Source organism: Caloenas nicobarica, chromosome 1, assembly GCF_036013445.1.
Source record: "Caloenas nicobarica isolate bCalNic1 chromosome 1, bCalNic1.hap1, whole genome shotgun sequence".
Taxonomy (NCBI): Eukaryota; Metazoa; Chordata; class Aves; order Columbiformes; family Columbidae; genus Caloenas; species Caloenas nicobarica.
Window position 1 is genome coordinate 20,325,485 of NC_088245.1, and position 18,028 is coordinate 20,343,512.

Consider the following 18,028-nt stretch of genomic DNA (forward strand, 5'->3'; position numbering starts at 1 on the left):
TCCCCGCCGCCCTCAGAGCCGCAGCAGCAGCCGCCACCGCCCCTCTCGGCTGTCCCAGAAAGGAAAGGGGCCGAGGCGGGCGGTCGCGCCTCTGCGGCGAAGGCCCGCGTCTCACCCCGGCCCCGCAGCGGGGGCGGCGCAGCAGGACACCTGCCTCCCTGCGCCCGTCGCCGCCCCGATCCAGATCCGGGCGCGGAGCCTCCCAACCGCCCCCTGGGTGTCACGGCCCCGGGGCAGCCATTTTACGGGCCGCGGCCCGGATGACATGTTGCGCGTCGTGCGTGCTGCCGTCCGCCGGCCCCGCCCCCCGCACCCGGCGCCTGCGCACCGCGCCCCGTGGCGGCCGAGCCGGGGCAGCCTGTTCAGCGCCGCGGCGGCGGCGGCCGGAGACAAAGCGCCCGGCTAATGAATGGGACGGTCCCGCCCGGCCCTTCCTTTTAACTCCTTCGGGCCCGGCCGGGTGGCGGCGGCGGCGACCTCCGGCTTCCCCTGCGACGGCCACCCGAGGAGGTGAGTGGCGCCGTTCCGGCACCGGGAGGGGGCCGGGCAGGGTGGTCCGGTTCGCCCTCCCCCGGCCCCCACCGCCCCCGCGTTTTGCCTCAGCGGCGCCGGTGCCTGTGTGGCCGGGGCCCCGCGCCCCGGGCCCGGCGGTGCCCCGTCCTGCCTGGGAGCGCCCGCAGGACAGCGCCGCCAGGCCGGGGAGGGGGCGTGTGGCGGCGGGGCGGCGCAGGAAGCCGGGGACTAGGCCCGCGGTGCTGGCTCCATTGTCTGCGAGGCCCCGGGAGGGGGCCTGGCCAGCCCGGCGGGCGGGGGTCGCCGGTCCCTGGGGGCTCGGCGCTGGCCCGGGCCGCCCGGCAGGCTCTGGGGGGTTGGGTGCCCGCTGGCCGCGCCCCGAGCCCGCCCGGCATTGTGCGCGGACCGGGCCGGGCCGGCGGGACCCGCCGGGGCTCAGCGTCCGCTCCCACCTGGCGGGGCCGCGCCGCGGGGAGGCCGTGGAAACCGAGCCCGCGGAGGGAGCGCTGACCATGTGGCCGCAGCCATCCCGAGCCAAGATGGCCCGGGCAGCCCCGGGGGCGGAGAGCCCGCCGCCCCCCGCAGCGGGCGGCCGTGGCTCCGTGCAGGGTGCACGGTGGCCCGGGGCTGCGCGGGGAGCCGGGGGCGGGTGGGTTCTCTGGCACAGGCTTGCCAGCCGGGCGCCGGGGCCAGAAAAGCCCAGGAAATCGTGAAAACCCTTCCCCCCCGAGAACACGGGACACGAGGGGACAGGCGCGCTTCGGCCGCGGTGTAAACAGCGCAGCCCTTCCTGTGCGCGGCGACCGCCCGGCCCGGCGCTGGGAACAGCCGCTCCAGAGAGCTGCACATGGGAAAACTGTAGAATTCAACTTCCCTGTACTGCTTCTCTCGTTTTCTACTTGGACGCCGTAATTTTGCTTAAAAATGTCTTCTGTAACTTCTAGATCTAGACTGAAACAGCTGCTGATAGTAGAGACCGGCTGTGTTATTATGTTCATTGGATTTTGGAGGGTGTCTGATACACTCGAAGTTACCTGCTGCGCGTGCAGTCTACTAAAACTGTAAAAACATTTATTAATGCAATGAAAGGTAAAAGACCTGCTTTGCATTAATGGTGATTCTAATTGTCATGGCTATGTTTAGTAGCATTTTGCTTTGCAGTGTAGAAAAAAGTCCTCTTTCCACAGCCCTTTCTCCTTGGTGCTTATGTGTTAAAAGCAGTCGTGTCTTGTTTCTGGGGGGTATCTTTGAGATATTTAAGATTTAAATAATTTAGAGTGAGCTGTCATGCTGTGCCTATAATGCCATGCAGAGAAAGTCTTCCAAGCACCCGTAACACAAACATATTCCTTAGGCTTTCCTTATGTTTTGTCTCTATGTCCCACCATGTATGTGCATGTGTTTTGCTTTTTGAGACAGTGAGTGCAGTTCTTCTAAAGGTTATCTTCAGTAATGCAACATTTTACTTGAAAGCGCAGATGCACACCCTTGAGAGGATGTTCGTGGAGCACATACCGGGGGTAGTGATGTGTGGAAGACTTTATCAACTATCCCCAAGATACCATGCTGCTACTAGAAAGCCTATATTTGTACAAATACTGGGCAGGGCATTCTAGTTATTATTTACTACAGAGGTTTGTTTTATAGAGGGAAAAAATCTTCCATCTCTTCATTGTGTTTTAAAATCAGGCGAAATTCTCCTGTGTACTTTTAGAAATTTGAGTGCTGTCTGTTAGCTATAAGACCAACAGGCAGGATGCTGGAAGTTTTTATACAGTTGGATGCCTAGCCACTTTGGTACTCACAGTGTTGGTAGTATCTTCCAACTTTAACAGATGTTGAGGAATTTATTCTGTAGACATTCTCCAGAGCAGACAAATGTAAGTATTGATTGAGAATAAATAAAATGAAATATATAAACTAAGCATCTCAGAGGAAAGTTTTCTAAGCTTTTGTACTTTTGAATAACCATAACTTTTGCTGTTATTATATATAAAGCAAAATTGTGACAGGCACAGGATCCTCAATGGTAACGTGAAAGGCAAAGTATATAATAGCAGATGGCTAGACAGGTGATGAGCCTAAAGTAATGCTTACTGTCTTTCTGTTACCTTGTCTGCTATATGGCCTTTCTCTCTGTTTGGTGTTTGCACCTGTTCTGGTTCATTTTAAACCCAGACTGCAAACGTCTTGAGGGAGAATTGTGTTTGCAGAACAGCTGGTGTCATGGGGTCATAGGTGGTTAGTGCTGAGGGGTCTCCTTCAGTAGACACATCGTACATCATTATGGCTTATAAGAGGTCCTTTGGAAATACAGGAGGGCAACTGAATTTCACACGTTTATTTGAAATTGTCTATCCATATAAAGTTGAATACCCTCCTATCAAAGATTATTCAGAACTAGGTATTACAGAAAGAAGTCTTGGCAAACTCTTAGGTCGTAGTGACTAGTTGCTGGTTTATGTGGCCTTCAGGCCATTGTATCTTTTATTTTCTCCCTTTTTTCTTGGAATTTGTTTCCTTCTAAATTCCCAGAACCCTGAATATGATAGCTTCGTAGAGTTTTGGTTTTTTTTGTTTTTTTTTTTTGTGTGGCTCCAGGAAAGTTTGAATTAAGGAATGCAGATGTTTTGGGTTTTATCTCCCAACATCTTGCTGCATTTTACCACCATTCACACTGAAGACTCTGTATGAGACGATTTTGTAAATCCTGTCTTTTGAGGCTCACTTTTAATTTGTAGGAGCTCTCATTTTCAAAATAAGCGTATGTGCTATGAGGTTCCCACTGTAATATACAATTTAAAATAATCTGCTTTATGCAAATAGGTGTGATTATACATGTATATTAGCTTAGGTTTAGCTAGAAAACGGTATTATAGATAGTTTAGTTGGGGATTTTGCACAGCGTAGACCATAGTGTTTAACTCATCAGCATGACTGACTTTTTTTTCCATGAGTAGGGACAATCTAGGTGTTTTACTAGTATTGGCATAAATTAATGTACGTAATGCTGTCTGTTCTAGTGCACACATTCAAAACAGGCTTCACAAAAAGGTGTTCTCTTGCACATGGCAAATGTGCATTGTTTTCTGTACAATTTTGGCTGTTTATTTTCAATTTGCTACTGGCATCATCGGTATCTGTCAAGTCATGACTATGAGATTGTTTGATTTCAACCAATTAGTGAAAAAATTAGTTGTTTCTGTGGCCTAAAGATAGCTTTCAAGTGAAATCTAGAGTTTAAAGCACATAAAGAGGAACAACTAAAGCTTTTATAGGTTGTTTTTGGTTTTGTTTTTTTCCTGAGGTACAGGAACTTCTATCCTCAATTATGTAGTCTGATACATAGTTTAAGCATGGTAGTATTTGTTCGTTTCATTGTTGTGGTTTTTTGTTTGTTTACTTGTTTTTAATGAGACAGCATAATATGATGGCCTGTTAAAACAACAGGGAAATAGCCTGATTTTTAAGGTCCTTATTTTCATTCAAGTGTGATAATTCAGAACAAATTGTGAATTTTTGATATTGAGCAACGTATTGGAAAGTGAAGTATCAGTCTTTCCTGTAACCTGTGTGAGACTGGTTTTCAGTGGATGTTGATGTAAGAAATATTTAGATATTACTATAATCTTTGTTTAAACTTACAACCCATGTGCTCTGTTTAGCTATTCCTGCACACTTGCCTCCCTTCCATCACTCACTTCTTTCCCTTCCCCTTTGCTTTGTAATGACATTTAGGGTTGAACAATCCCTCTTTGAAGATTTAGAGGGGTTACTAGTTCACCGTTATATTTGCCTGAAAGCTTGTTGGATTTTTTTCTTTTTTTTTTAGTCATGCCTGCTAGTTTACATTCACAAGTGTCAAACAGATATTTTTCCCTTTGTGCGTTAGAGTAATTTTTGCACTGAGTACTCTGATTTCCTGTACATTTGATTCAAAAGTCAGTTCTGGATTTCAGTAGTCAGTAGCTTGAAAATTATGGCTGAAAATAGGCTTCGTTTAGCAGCTGTGACATGTTTTAGCAATACTCTTCTGTAATTCTTTACAAATATATGGAAGAAGATCTTTAAAATTAATAACATATGACAAGGATCAAAGAATTTGTACCAATTTTGCTCCAAATATATTTGGAGTCCACAGCCCAGGGCTAGAGAACCGTGGCTGCGACAATGATAAACTCCCAATCAATCTGGAACTTGTGTGGGATTTGCTGCACCAGCTAGGTCCCTATAAGTCAATGAGGCCTGATGGGATTCATCCGAGGGTGCTTAAAGAGCTGGCTGGTGTCATAACGAGACCTCTCTCCATTATTTTTTTTTTTAACACTCCTGGGAATCTAGGGAGGTCCCACATGACTGGAAGCTGGCAAACCTTGTCCCAGTCTTCAAGCAGGGCAGCAGGGATGACCCTGGTGACTACAGACCTGTTAGCCTCACTTCTGTGCCTGGAAAAATTATGGAGAAGATTATTCTGGGAGTTACTGAAAAACACCTGAAAGACAGTGTAGTCATTGGTCCCAGGCAGCATGGGTTCATGAGGGGAAAGTCCTGCTTAACAAACTTAATTTCTTTCTACAACAAGGTGACCCACCTAGTTGACCAAGGGAAGCCAGTGGATGTGATCCTTATGGATTTCAGTAAAGCCTTTGATACTGCCGCTCATAGCTTCATCCTGGACAAGACGTCCAGCATACAGCTGGATAAACACACGATACAGTGGGTGAGCAATTGTCTGACAGGCCGGGTTCAAAGGGTTCTAGTAAATGAGGTTATATTGGGCTGGTGACCAGTCTCTAGCAGGGTTCCGCAGGGATCCATCTTAGGGCCAGCACTCTTCAATATCTTCATAAATGACTAGACACAGGACTTGATGGAATACTAAGTAAGTTTGCTAATGACACAAAATTGGGAGGCGCTGTTGACACTGTTGAGGGCAGAGAGGCCCTGCAGAGGGGTCTGGACAAGTTGGAGAACTGGGCAATCACCAACCACATGAAGTTCAACAAGGGCAAGGGCCGGATTTTTCACCTGGGACACAACAACCCTGGCTGTACGTACAGACTGGGGGATGAGATGCCGCAAAGCAGCTCTGCGGAGAGGGATCTGGGGTTTCTGGTTGACAGCAAGTTGAACATGAGCCAACAGTGTGTTCTGACAGCCAAGAGGGCAACCGTGTTCTGGAGTGCATCCAGCACAGCATCGCCAGCCGGGCAGGGAGGGGATTGTCCCGCTCTCCTCTGCACTGGTGTGGCCTCACCTGGAGCACTGTGTGCAGTTCTGGGCACCACAGGATAAAAAGGATATAAAGCTACTGGAGAGTGTCTAGAACAGGGCTATGAAGTCAGTGAAGAATTTGGAGGGGAAGCCGTATGAGGAGCAGCTGAAGTCACTTGGTTTGTTCAGCCTGGAGAAGAGGAGACTGAGGGGAGACCTCATCGTGGTCTACACCTTCCTCACACCGGGAGGAAGAGGGGCAGGCACTGATCTCTTCTCTCTGGCGACCAATCATAGGACCTGAGGGAATGGCAGGAAGATATGCTGGGGGAGGTTTAGGTTGGACATCAGGGAAAGGTTCTTCCCTCAGAGGGTGGCAGAGCACTGGAACAGACTCCCCAGGGAGGTAGTCATGACCAGAAGTCTGTCAGTATTCAAGAAGAGACTGGACAACACCCTCAGATACATGGTGTGAGCTGTGGGGCTGTCATATGCAGGGACAGGAGTTGAACTCGATGATCCTTGTGGGTCCTTTCCAACTCAGGACATTCCATGATTCTATGTTCATTTAATTACCATTTCAGTAGCTATACTGCTTACCTGTTGTAGTTCTGTATGCTATTTTCTGAATTAGTGTTTGCCTCTAAAGAAAATAAGCTCAGATCCAGCTAAAATGACTTTTTCTTTGTTATTCTTCTCACTAAAATAAACAATCAGGAAAACCCAAACATTAATTTGAATTGAATGAAATGTCTGACCCAGCTCGAAACTATTTTATAGTAATCTTTAACAAATGAAAGAATGGGAATGGAAGGGTTGTGAGATTTTGGTGTTGTTTTTTGAAGACATGGTGGGGTGAGAGAATAAAGATGCATTATTTGTGCTCTATGTTGGCTGCAGTTTGATGGCTCTGGCACTTGCAAGGAATGTGGGAGAGCCAGGTTCACTTCCCTGCTTTGCCTCAGGAGTTAATCCAGATCTTGAGAGAGTTCCTTAACTGCTCCTGCTGAGCATCCTGCTTCGGGTGGGTCTCTGTCTCCTTGGCAATACCTTCTTCTTTGTATATATTATTTAAATGACTTTTTTTGTATCAGTCTTCACTGCCAAGTGCTCTAGCGACACAGCCCAAGTCACAGGAGGCAGAGGCAGGATCTGGGAGAATGAAGAACCACTGATGGTAGGAGAAGATCAGGTTCGAGACCATCTAAGGAACTTGCAGGTGCACAAGTCCATAGGACTTGAAATGCCTCTGTGGGTCCTGAGGCAACTGGTGGATGAAGTTGCTAAGCAACTATACATCATATTTGATAAGTCATGGCAGTCTGGTGAAGTTCTCACTGACTGGAAAAGGGGAAACATAAGCCCCATTTTTAAAAAGGGAAAAAAGGAAGACTCAGGGAGCTACAGGCCATTCAGTCTCACCTCTCTGCCTGGCAAGATCATGGAGCAGATCCTCCTGGAAACTATGCAAAGGCACATGGAAAATAAGGAGGTGATTTGGGACAGCCAGCATGTCTTCATTAGGGGCAAATTGGGTCTCACAAATTTGATGGCCTTCTACAGTGGGGTTACAGTGTTGGTGGGTAAGGGAAGGGTAACTGATGTAATCTGCCTAGACTTTTGCTAGGCATTTGACACTGTTCTTCATAGCATCCTTGTCTCTAAGCTGGATTTGACAGATGGACCACTTGGTGGATAAGAAATTGGCTGGATGTCACACTCAAAGAGTTGTGGTCAATGGCTTGATGTCCAAGTAGAGACCAGTGACAAGTGCTGTTCCTCAGGGGTCATTATTTGGACCGTCACTGTTTAACGTCTTTGTCGGTGACATGGACATCGGGACTGAGTGCACCCTTAGCAAGTTTGCTGATGACACCAAGCTGTGTGGTATGGTTGACATGCTGTAGGGAAGGGATGCCATCCAGAGGGACCTTGACAAAGTTGAGAATGGGCCTGTGTGAAGCTCGTGAAGATCAGCTAGGCCAAGTTGCAAGGTCCTGCACATGGGTTCAGGCAATCCCAAGCACAAATACAGGTTGACCAGAGAATGGATTGAGAGCAACCCTGAGGAGGTCTTGGGGGTGTTGGTTGATGAGAAGCTCAACGTGACTCGGCAATGTGCGCTTGCAGCCCAGAAAGCCAACCGTATCCTGGGCTGTATGACCGGCAGGTTGAGGGAGGTGATTCTCCCCCTCTGCTCTGCTCTTGTGAGACCTACCTGGAGTACCGAGTCCAGCTCTGGAGCCCTCAACGTAAGAGGGACACAGAGCTGTTGTACTGAGTCCAGAGGAGGGCCACAAAGATGATCAGAGGGCTGGAGAACCTCTCGTGTGAAGACAGCATGAGAGGGTTGGGATTGTTCAGCCTGCAGAAGAGAAAGGTCCAGGAAGACCTTACAGCAGCCTTCCGGTACCTAAAGGGGACCTACAAGAAAGCTGGAGAGGGAGTTTTTACAAGGGCATGTAGTGATAGGACAAGGGGTAATGGCTTTAAACTGAAAGAGGGTAAATTTAGATTAGATATGAAGAAGAAAGTCTTCACCCTGAGGGTGGTGAGTCATTGGAACAGGTTTTCTGGGGGAACTGTGGATGTCCTATCCCTGGAAGTGTTCAAGGTCAGACTGGATGGGGCTTTGAGCAGCCTGGTCTAGTGGAAGGTGTCTCTGTCTGTGGCAAGGGGGTTGGAAGTAGATGATCTTTAAAGTCTTCACCAAGCTAAACCATCTTATGGTTCTATGAAATGTTCACTTTAGTAGGCACAGCTGAAGTGTCTCAACAGTCAAATTAGCCAGCCACACAGCTCTGGAGATGTTTTCACTTGCTTTAGATGGAGTATGGAGGTATTTTTAAGTGAAGATGTCAGTAAAAGAGGTTATGTAGTTCATCCAATAATGCACTGTAAGCCAGGGATCAGGACTTTCAGCCCTCCGAGAGGTGTTCTTCCCAAAGCAAAAAAAAAAAAGTGTGTATATATATAAAAATATATATATATATATATATATATGTGTTTATACGTATATCACACCGGCTCACAATCTGAACAAGAGTGGTAAGCGCTGACTGGTGAGGAGAATGCTTTGCTGATTTAACCCCTGTTGATGCTTGTTCCATATGAAGTTCAGAAAACAGGACAAAGCAGCATCCTGACCACTAAACATTGCAAAGTCCAGCGTTTTCTGCATTTGGATTTGAAGTCAAAGTTGACTTTCCGCATTTTCTGAGATGGCACAAAAATTTCTTGTAGGGTATATTCGTATTGTACTGGGCCAATGAAACAGTTGGGGCATCTGCACAATGACACTTGTGTCTATATAATGGTCAGTGGGACTGAAGCTGCGAAACTCCAAAAATAGGTCCTGTGGTGGACTGTTTTGGTCTCTTTTGTTGCTAAGTCAAAATATCTGACATAATATGCTCCACTTGCAATCATTCCTTTCTCATACATGAGGAGTGATCATCTTGTGTTGATTCTATGCTGTTGTATGTTGATTAATACATGTGCTAGGTGCGGTGTATAAGCAGTGTTTTAGCTCATGGAGAACAGGCTGCCGGATGAATCCTGTAGTGCATTGGAAGATGTCAGCAAGCTCCTTTGAAATCTTGCATGTAGTGTAGACTTGGTTTCATTCTTCCTGAGACAGTCATCACTAAGCATTAAAAAAAAAAAAAAAAAAATTAAAAAAAAGGAGCAGCACCAAGACAAGTACAAAAATTTGACTTAAATCTTTTTAGTACTCATCTTGGGAGGGCTGTATTTAGATTTTTTGCTTTGGAGCTCTGGAGTTGAAAACGTCTAGTTTTTCTTGGCAATTATGGGGGCCAGGAATTTTGAATAAAATGTGAGAGCTAGTCATGTATGAGCTGGAGCTCATACCTATGACCTAAAGAGATACTTGAAACATCCCATGACTTGCCACTGTGGCAGTTAAAATGACTAAAAAAAAAAATTAAAAGGAATTGCTTTCTTCTTTTCCTCAGATACAATCGTCATCATTAAGTTTGAGTAGGAAGTATTTAACCTCAAATGAAGCCGCCTACATGCAGTGGAAGAGATGTGTAAGTGGTTTTTGTTTGGTTGTTTATTTTTCCTCAATAAGATAGTGGTCAGCTTGTTTGTTTTGGGTCTTGTATCATTATCATTGTTATTAATTTAGAGTCAGCCAATGGATAAAAGTAATGAATAATTGTATGCCTGTGCATTGACTTTTATGGAGCTTAATAATTTAGCAGGAGTTTTGTATGAGTACCTGAGACTTAAAAATTGAGTTTGGAAGCCTGGATATCTTTAAAGTGTTACAGTAATAGTAACCAGTTTATAATTTGTGGGGCACCTCTTACTCTGTGGTAACAGCTGGCATATATATATCCTTACACTTCAGTCTGTCTCTTAGAATGGGGGAAGTAACTTGCGTGCTACATTAATGCTATACTCAAATTCAACTCACCTTATTCAGATTTTCATGTCCTCACTGATAAAGTAAATTTTAATATTTTCTTCTTTTTTGTTTGAAACATTTTTTTATGTATTAATACATATTCAGTTTGAGCTGTTGAGTATAGATTTTTTGGAAGCCTGAGGTTCCTTAGTAAGATGCGGTACAAAAATTTTTTTCATATGCAGATGAACATTTCTGTGTAGATTAACAATAAATATTATTTCAGAGCTTCCTGTTTATTCTTTTTTTCCCCCTCTTACCTCAAATAAAGTAGTTCAGCTTTTAAGCTGACTATACTATTGGTTAACATGCATGTTAGCCACAGATGGACATTTTAATATAGGTAAAATACTGAGCTAGAAAGTCTTTGTGGAATTGTAGAATAGTTTGAGTTGGAAGAGACCTTTAAAGATCAGCTAGTCCAGCCCTGCTGCAATTAGCAGGGACATCTTCAGCTAGATCAGGTTGCTCAGAGCCCCATCCAATCTGGCCTTGAATGTTTCCAGGGATGGGGATCTACCACCTCTCTGGGCAGCCTGTTCCAGTGCTTCAGCACCCTGAGAGTGAAGACTTTCTTCCTTATATGTAATCTGAATCTCCCCTCTTTCAGCTTCAAGCCATTACCCTTTGTCCTATCACTACATACCCTTATCAAAAGTCCCTCTCCGGCTTTCTTGTAGGTCCCCTTTAAGTACTGGAAGGCTGCTATAAGGTCTTCCTTACAGCAGGCTGAACAACCCCAACTCTTTCAGTCTTTCCTCGTAATGTGATTCGGATTAATTTCTTGAAGGAAAGTTTTCCTAGGTGACCCATACAGAAGGTGTGTGGGATTTTGTTACATACTAAATCTGCTTGTGTATCATTCTTCAACAGAGTCCAAGCAAAAATGAACTGCTAGTGCTTTCCAAGTCCATAGCATAGCCAAAGAGCAGGCAAGGATAATAATTTTTTGCAGTAGCCTTTTGAGTCAGCTCTAGACCACTGTAAAGAAATCTGTTAAAAGGGACAATGTTGCTTTTGCCAGAATATCCCAAAGTTAACTCTTGTATATTTAATGCTGTATTCTAATAGACCCATCTCAGGGTCACTCTATGCCTTGCACCATTCCATTATATGATGTCAAGCACTGTAGCATTTTATAGTTCTACCTGAAGTGTCTTTCTAATGTGGCTTTCAAGGTTAAAAGCCTTCAATGAAAATATCCACTTTAGTACTACCTGTCTGCTGAAAATGAGTATCTGGTCTTAGTGTCTTCAAGAACTATTTCTTGAATTATAATCTTAGGTGAAATAACTCTTGCCTGCAAGTTCAATTGTTCTGGTACATAATAAAATCTGTAAGTGGTTAGTCTTAAAGAAATTAAATGCCGATATGAGCTCCAACAGAAAAGTGTATACATTTTATCACCTGTTTTTTCTGATAGTCATGTGCTTCGTTGAAATTTAGATTGTAAGCACTCTGGAATAGAGCTTAGATAATTTTGGTCAGCCTGAAAATGCATTTATAGAACATATTTTGAGTTCCTTGGGACAATTTTTTTTAAACTATTTTGTTAAGGTTTAGTAGAACACAGTCATTTTTACATGTTTATATTGGGAAATATGAAATATGAGGAATATATCGAGTACATAATCTTAAATTTTCTCATACTACTCCCTGCTAGGGTATTTTTCTTTCGTGTCACGGTGGTTGAAGACTGACTTTATTTTTCCTCTGTGTTTCAGTGCATCAATATGCACTATGTGATGTATTCACCAGTACTGATTGCACCATGCAGCATATTAATGAACAAGTTACTGCATACTAGCTCCTAGAGTTGAGTGCTGCAGCCCACAGAACTAGCACGTTTTGCAAATGTTCCTTCTGTCAATTTGCAAATGTTTTCTTCATTTGTGATTAAAGCGGCACTCTTTTGGTAGTATGGGTACTTATATAGAGCTGAAGAGCCTCCTAAGAATAAAGATGGAAATATTCTGCTCTCCAGAAGTCATCTACTCTCTTAAGATTTTACATTTTAGTAGACCTGAACTGTTATTGATCTGCATCCTTTAGCGACCACTGTAAGAATTGAAGTCTCCCAGTGCTCTGCAGTAGCTTCTATGTGCAATTTAGATGGTTGAAGAAAATCTAGTTCCTGACTAAAGCGATCTAGTAGTGTTAGACATGTCATGAGGAGGTGAGAGAAGAAACAGCAGTTTGGAAATGGCTGTTTGTTTATACCTCCCACCCAACTACTGGCTCCTAGTTCTTGAGAACTTTTTTTATTTAAGATTTGGAACAGCAAATCCTTGCTGAAATGTGGCACAGACAATGGCAATCATATCACATTTTCTATTTTTACTGTTTCTGCCCTTCTTTCTTCCACATTACAGGTGGGAACATGATATGCTAATAACTATGGGAGCATATCTACAGATAGGAGGAAAAAAAAAAAGCACAACCCAAAAGACAACAGGGTAATACTCATTACATGAGAGCTTTTCACTTCTTGTGACTTGCATTAGTCGTTGCTGAAATAGTAGGAGTGGGTCAGCTTTCAGGGAGCCACACAGGATACAGACCATGCTCTCAGCAGCATCTTTGCATTTGACACTGGGAAGCTGGGGAATTGAGGTTCTGTTCTTCTTTTCCTTTCCCTGTGATTTTGAGTTGTCTTCTGTGGCTTAGTGCCTGGTGGGGAGACCATAATAACTGTTTAGGACAGGAAATACAATACTTTTAAAGAACAGGGAGCTTCCTGATTCTTCTCCTTTCTTTAAATGTTTTGATTTCCCATTTCTATACCTAAAAAAAAAATATTAGGTTTACTAAAGTAATTACAGGGTGTTTCAAGAAGATGGCCCTATTACTTGATAATACTGCTTTGAAATTTGGTCCATCTTTTTGAAACACCCTGTATTATGATTTCTGTATAATAACAGAAATCAAGCAAATAGGAATAGCAAGGCTATCCTTTCCTTACCTGCTCTTGAACTAAAAATGTATTGGATCCTGCTCTGAATAAAACAATCTGTGTAACCTTATTCTGTAAAACTTATTTAAATTACAGGTTGCGTTACATGAATTTAAGCTCATGAACTGCACTGGTTAGAATAGGAACTGCAAAAAGCTTTATTCTCAATTAAAATTCTTCCCATAGCTCCTCAAGCAAAACCTTGTTTTCTCAAAATCTGTGTCTACAGCGTTAGGATGGTTCTCCTATAAACCATCTCTTTTGGGAGAGGAAGACTGAGGTATCTGTTTGCCAGGGATAGGAGTGTCTCTCTGGATTTCCTGCTAATGCTCAGTGTGGTGCTAGTGGAAACAATGTTGGATTTCCTGGCTTGGTTGTCTTTGTCAGCTGGGTCTGCTGTGAAGACTCACCTTGCCTTGAAGGCAAAGAGAATATGTCCCTGAAAGGGCTTAAGGGGTGGGGAAAAGACCCCTTGGTATGGAGGCCAGGGACAGGCTGGTTGACAAGTGAAGAGGGAGTTCTATACACTCAGTTCTCTCTCCCTCTCCCCTGTTTTATGAATATGAATGTTTGTTTTGAGAGGGACAGAGTTGAGGTCATTGGTTTTTAAACTGGGATATCAGGTGAAAATGTCAGATGCTGCTAATGAATGTACAATTTACTTCGACTGAATGACAAAAAAGTGCTTGAAATGGATGTGAGTTCACCCCTATCATGGGCATGATCGATTATGCCTGCATGTGATATGGAAGCTTGGCTTTAAAGTTATCTGGTTGTTCTTGTTGCAGTGCTTGTGCTTGTTGGCAAGATGAAACTGAGTATTTCTGAACTCTATAGAATGATCGTGGATGGTATTGTGAATGTTATTTACTATTATTTAGTGTATTTAGAAAAGAGATGGTATTTTCCTTGCTTCAAGTAAAAGATCTGTTTCTTCAAATTACTACGTGAGGAAGGAAGAAGATAACCTGGTACAGAGAAGGAACAGATTTCTTTGGAGAATCATTTGCAATTGAGGATACCTTCTGACTTGAAATAAAGTTTCGTGACAAAAGAAGGAGTAGGCTTAGCTGTAAAAATTCCCTATGAAGTATTTATACTACTGTTTATCTTCTCGAAAGTATTTTTTGTCTTTTCAGGGACTATGAACTGCGTTTTCTTTCTAACTTGTCGTTACATGCACAAGTGTTTCAGGATACAAACGTAATATAAGCATAGTACTATGTGATATTACACATACATGAATAATATATATGTAAATCGTGGAAAATCTCTCCATAACACAAGTGAAACTGTCTGAGGACATGTAACTAACCAGCATCAGTCCAAACACAGAAGTGGATTAATAGGTAGCTATGAAGGATTTTTTTAACAGACCTCTTCAGACTTGATCTGGTTAGTATCAAAATAGATACTAATATATGATAGTTTTAGCAGTTCAACAGATATATATATATATATTTTTAATTTTAGAAAAACAACAGTTCAAAGAGGTTAAGATAATGTTACGTTATGTAAATGCCCCATTTACATTTTTTGAGGTTTTTTTCACTTTATACTTACATGGATGTTTTCAGCAAGAGTTTCGAGAAGACTTGCTGTACACACGACACAGCTTGCCCCTCCTAACTGCTTTCTCATTCTTCATCATCCTGCCTATTCAGCTCTGTTACCCTCAGCTTTCTCCTTTACAGGTGTCTCATTTTGAACTGAAATAATATTTAAAGTGCTTAAAGTTTCACTCTTACTGAGTTTAAAGATAGACATTAAAAAAAAACAAAACAAAAACCCACAACAAACAAAATTTTTTTTTGGAAAAAAGCATATGTTTTCTAGTATATTTAGCAAGCTAGAAAGGTGGACTAGTCAGAAGGATCTCCTAATCCTATCCCATTTATTTTGTCAGTTATGGACTGCACAAGAGAAGGAGGAGAAGGGTGTAACAGGTTATACAGAGGAATTGATCACATGGAGAAAAGATGTGTCAGAGAAGCTTTGCTTTGAATTCTCTAACACTTTTCTGAAAGCAGGCTGCTGTTCTCTAGCAACATGGAGTAAATGTCTTTTGTCTTTTATTCTTTCGGAACTTGTTACTATGTTTTTGTTTGTGTTGTTTCTTGTTCCATGATAGTACTGATTCATCTTCCCTGCTCTGTTCTTACTTTTGTCTTCTGTATTTTACCCTCATGTTCTGTTACTGCAACCTTTGCTCATCTTCCCTCAGCCCTAAATTGTACAGCATGAGATACTAAAAGCAGCTTTGATGTCCTGCATTAAAAATGTTGTAAGCCAAACAGTATGTACTTCAGCTGTTTAAAAAAAAAATATATATTTTTTTTTTCTTAAGAAAACCACCTTGTCTCTTGTAGCATTAAGAACTGTCCCATCTTATTAGCATATAATATTTGTTTGTCAAAAAATGCAAGTGATAAAAGTATCAAAATAAGGGTATAATCTGTAGCTTTCATTTAGATGTGTAAGATTTGGGAAAATCCTGCTTAAAGTTTTAATGAAATTATTCCTTAAAACATCAGCATTTTAAACAATGACAGATCTGACATTTGGTAGGTGTGAACAATGGCATAGAAACATCTCCTGCAAACATTGCTTCAGTAGTATCATACCAGATAATGAGAAATAACAATTCAACATGTAAGAGACAGTTTGCATTCTAGAAAAATGTCCACGTAATTTACTTACTGTGACAGATGTTTTTTGTGAGTGACCTCTTAGTAAAAGCTGGAACACTTTCTTATAGTGTGCTGCTGTGGGAAGTTAGCAAAGGATGTGTGAAAGAAGAGAGCCTCATTTGAGATCTGATGGTATTTTTAATGCACTAAGAAAAAAAGTAGTGGCAATTAAAGACTTATCAGGTGGTTGTAGGTGTGAGTAGTGTTACTGTTTGTGGTGATACATAATATTATGTATGGTGGTACATGTAACACGGTGATATTTATTATTTTGATGTAAAACTTGGGAATGACATCGTTTTGGCTGCAGTGATTTTTTTGTTGTTTTAGCTTTGCATTTTTATTTTACTTTTAAGATAAATTCTATCCGAAATAATGTGGAATGGGCATTTCTGTTCTATGGGCTTCAGGTGGTGAAGGATGATGCTTCAAATAGATATACGCTTAATAAATTGTCAATTAAATTATGAAGAGTGATTTCTCCAGAAATAAGCTTGAGTTTTGACTTCCTACCCTATGTCAGACACCTATTTTATTCTTAAACATACTGATAAGTCAGCATGTACCACTGAGGTCTGATGAAACGTGTGGGTACTGAACAAGTTTTGCAAATCCAGTTGGGCGTGAAACAGGGATGTCAGGACTAAATGTCAGCCAGATGTGAATAATACTTATGCTAACACGAACATCCTCATTTATATCAAACTTCACAAATAATGGATATGAAATGTATAATATGTAAAAAGCATTATCTCAGTCTTTTTAAGAAGTTTTATTGTTGAGGATATACTGGTATAAGAACTGAATTAAGAATGAGATCCTATTTTTTTAAAAAAACCAAACATTAATTTTGAAAATGAAATCTTCATTTCTGCTTTTTGTCTATTTCAAAGTATTTTTAAAATTATGCTAATGTGGAAATCATGCCGTTTCTCTTTGGTTTTGCCATAGTCATGAATTATTTTCACCCCTTTTATGCCCCAATGTAGTTTTGTGCAGGGGGACCTGGTGCACACGCTTTCTTCCATACACTGTGATGCAGATGATTTAGGGTTTGAGATGAAGGTATTTGTACAAAGCCGAGGCTTTTAATTCTTGAATCTTTCCTGAGGCTTCAGGGAACATCTGAAAATGACCAGTAAATAGAGTCCCATAGAATTTTGGTGTTTACAGCAGCAAGAGGAAAAAACAGATGTACAAAATAAGTCAGGTTTTAAAAGAGTAAGAAGCTCAGCTTGAGTTTGAGTTTGTGCAACGTTAGGTGTTGTCCATGTGCTGGTTAGATTTTAACTCGACTCTGTCCCTTTAGCAAGAGTCTAAGAGTAAAGCTATCATTTCTGAGCTGTACTGCTGATTGTTATCTTCCTGCGTTACTGTTAATTTAGTGGTGGTGGGGAAAATAGAAGACAGAGAAGAATCCAGAGACCGCTAAACCAAAAACATACAACTTGATGCTAGCAAGTCTGTGTTACCGCTTAATATGAAATAGTCTGTGTTCACAGTAAAATTATTTGATATTTTGGGGACAGGAAGCAAGAAAGGGGTGAATATTTACATTTAGCTGGTAGTCTTTTTAACCTTTTAGTCTCTAGCTAAATTCCTGCATTCGTAATGAGGGCTGAGTACCCAGAGTCTAATGATGGCTATGGCTATAATACTCAGCTCTCCACACCTTGCTTTTTCTCTGTCTGTGATGACTGATTTAGGCCACAGCTTACACCAAACACTGAGTTTTTCAGCAACATGTAGATGCATGAATTATCTTTATACTTGGATAAATCGGAGGTCTCTGTGTCTTGGATGAGCACACTGGGGAGCTCACATGCCTTTCTTGGAGGGCTCTCATTCCTCGTGCCTTGTCTACCAGGCCTCTGAGCATGTACCTTTGTCCCATCACTTTCCAAAGCACATTTTTGTTTCCCTCCTTATGCATTACTCTGGATATGTTATTTTCTCTTTGAAATTTTTCCTTGCATCTCCTCAGGGATGAGGGAGTTCGAGGGCACCGGCTGCCCTGTTCTTCCAGCAGCCGAATCCCAGCAGTGACAGCATCCTCAGGAGGTGCCTGGTTCCTGCCTCCCAGCCTGTTACAGCTCCTACACATGGCATCCTACTTGGCTGGTTCCCTATGTGTAAACTAGCATTTTTCTAAATGTTTGTCTCGCTCCAAAATGGAACTTTAAAAATAATTATAAAAGCGCTGCTTTTTCCTTTTTACACGTT

The 18,028-nt window shown here is 42.4% G+C and overlaps 1 protein-coding gene across 2 annotated transcripts in view; it reads left to right on the forward strand.

Moving 5' to 3' along the window:
• Nucleotides 1–351: 351 nt before the first annotated feature.
• The window catches only part of ZBED4 (zinc finger BED-type containing 4), a 29,051-nt gene continuing 11,374 nt past the window's right edge, over nucleotides 352–18,028 (forward strand). The window contains exons 1-2 of one of the 2 annotated variants that reach the window (XM_065656882.1): nucleotides 352–510; nucleotides 9,705–9,782. The gene's annotated coding sequence lies outside the window, so the exon portion shown is untranslated. The remainder of the gene's footprint in view (nucleotides 511–9,704; nucleotides 9,783–18,028) is intronic. The other variant, XM_065656891.1, reaches the window with a different exon arrangement.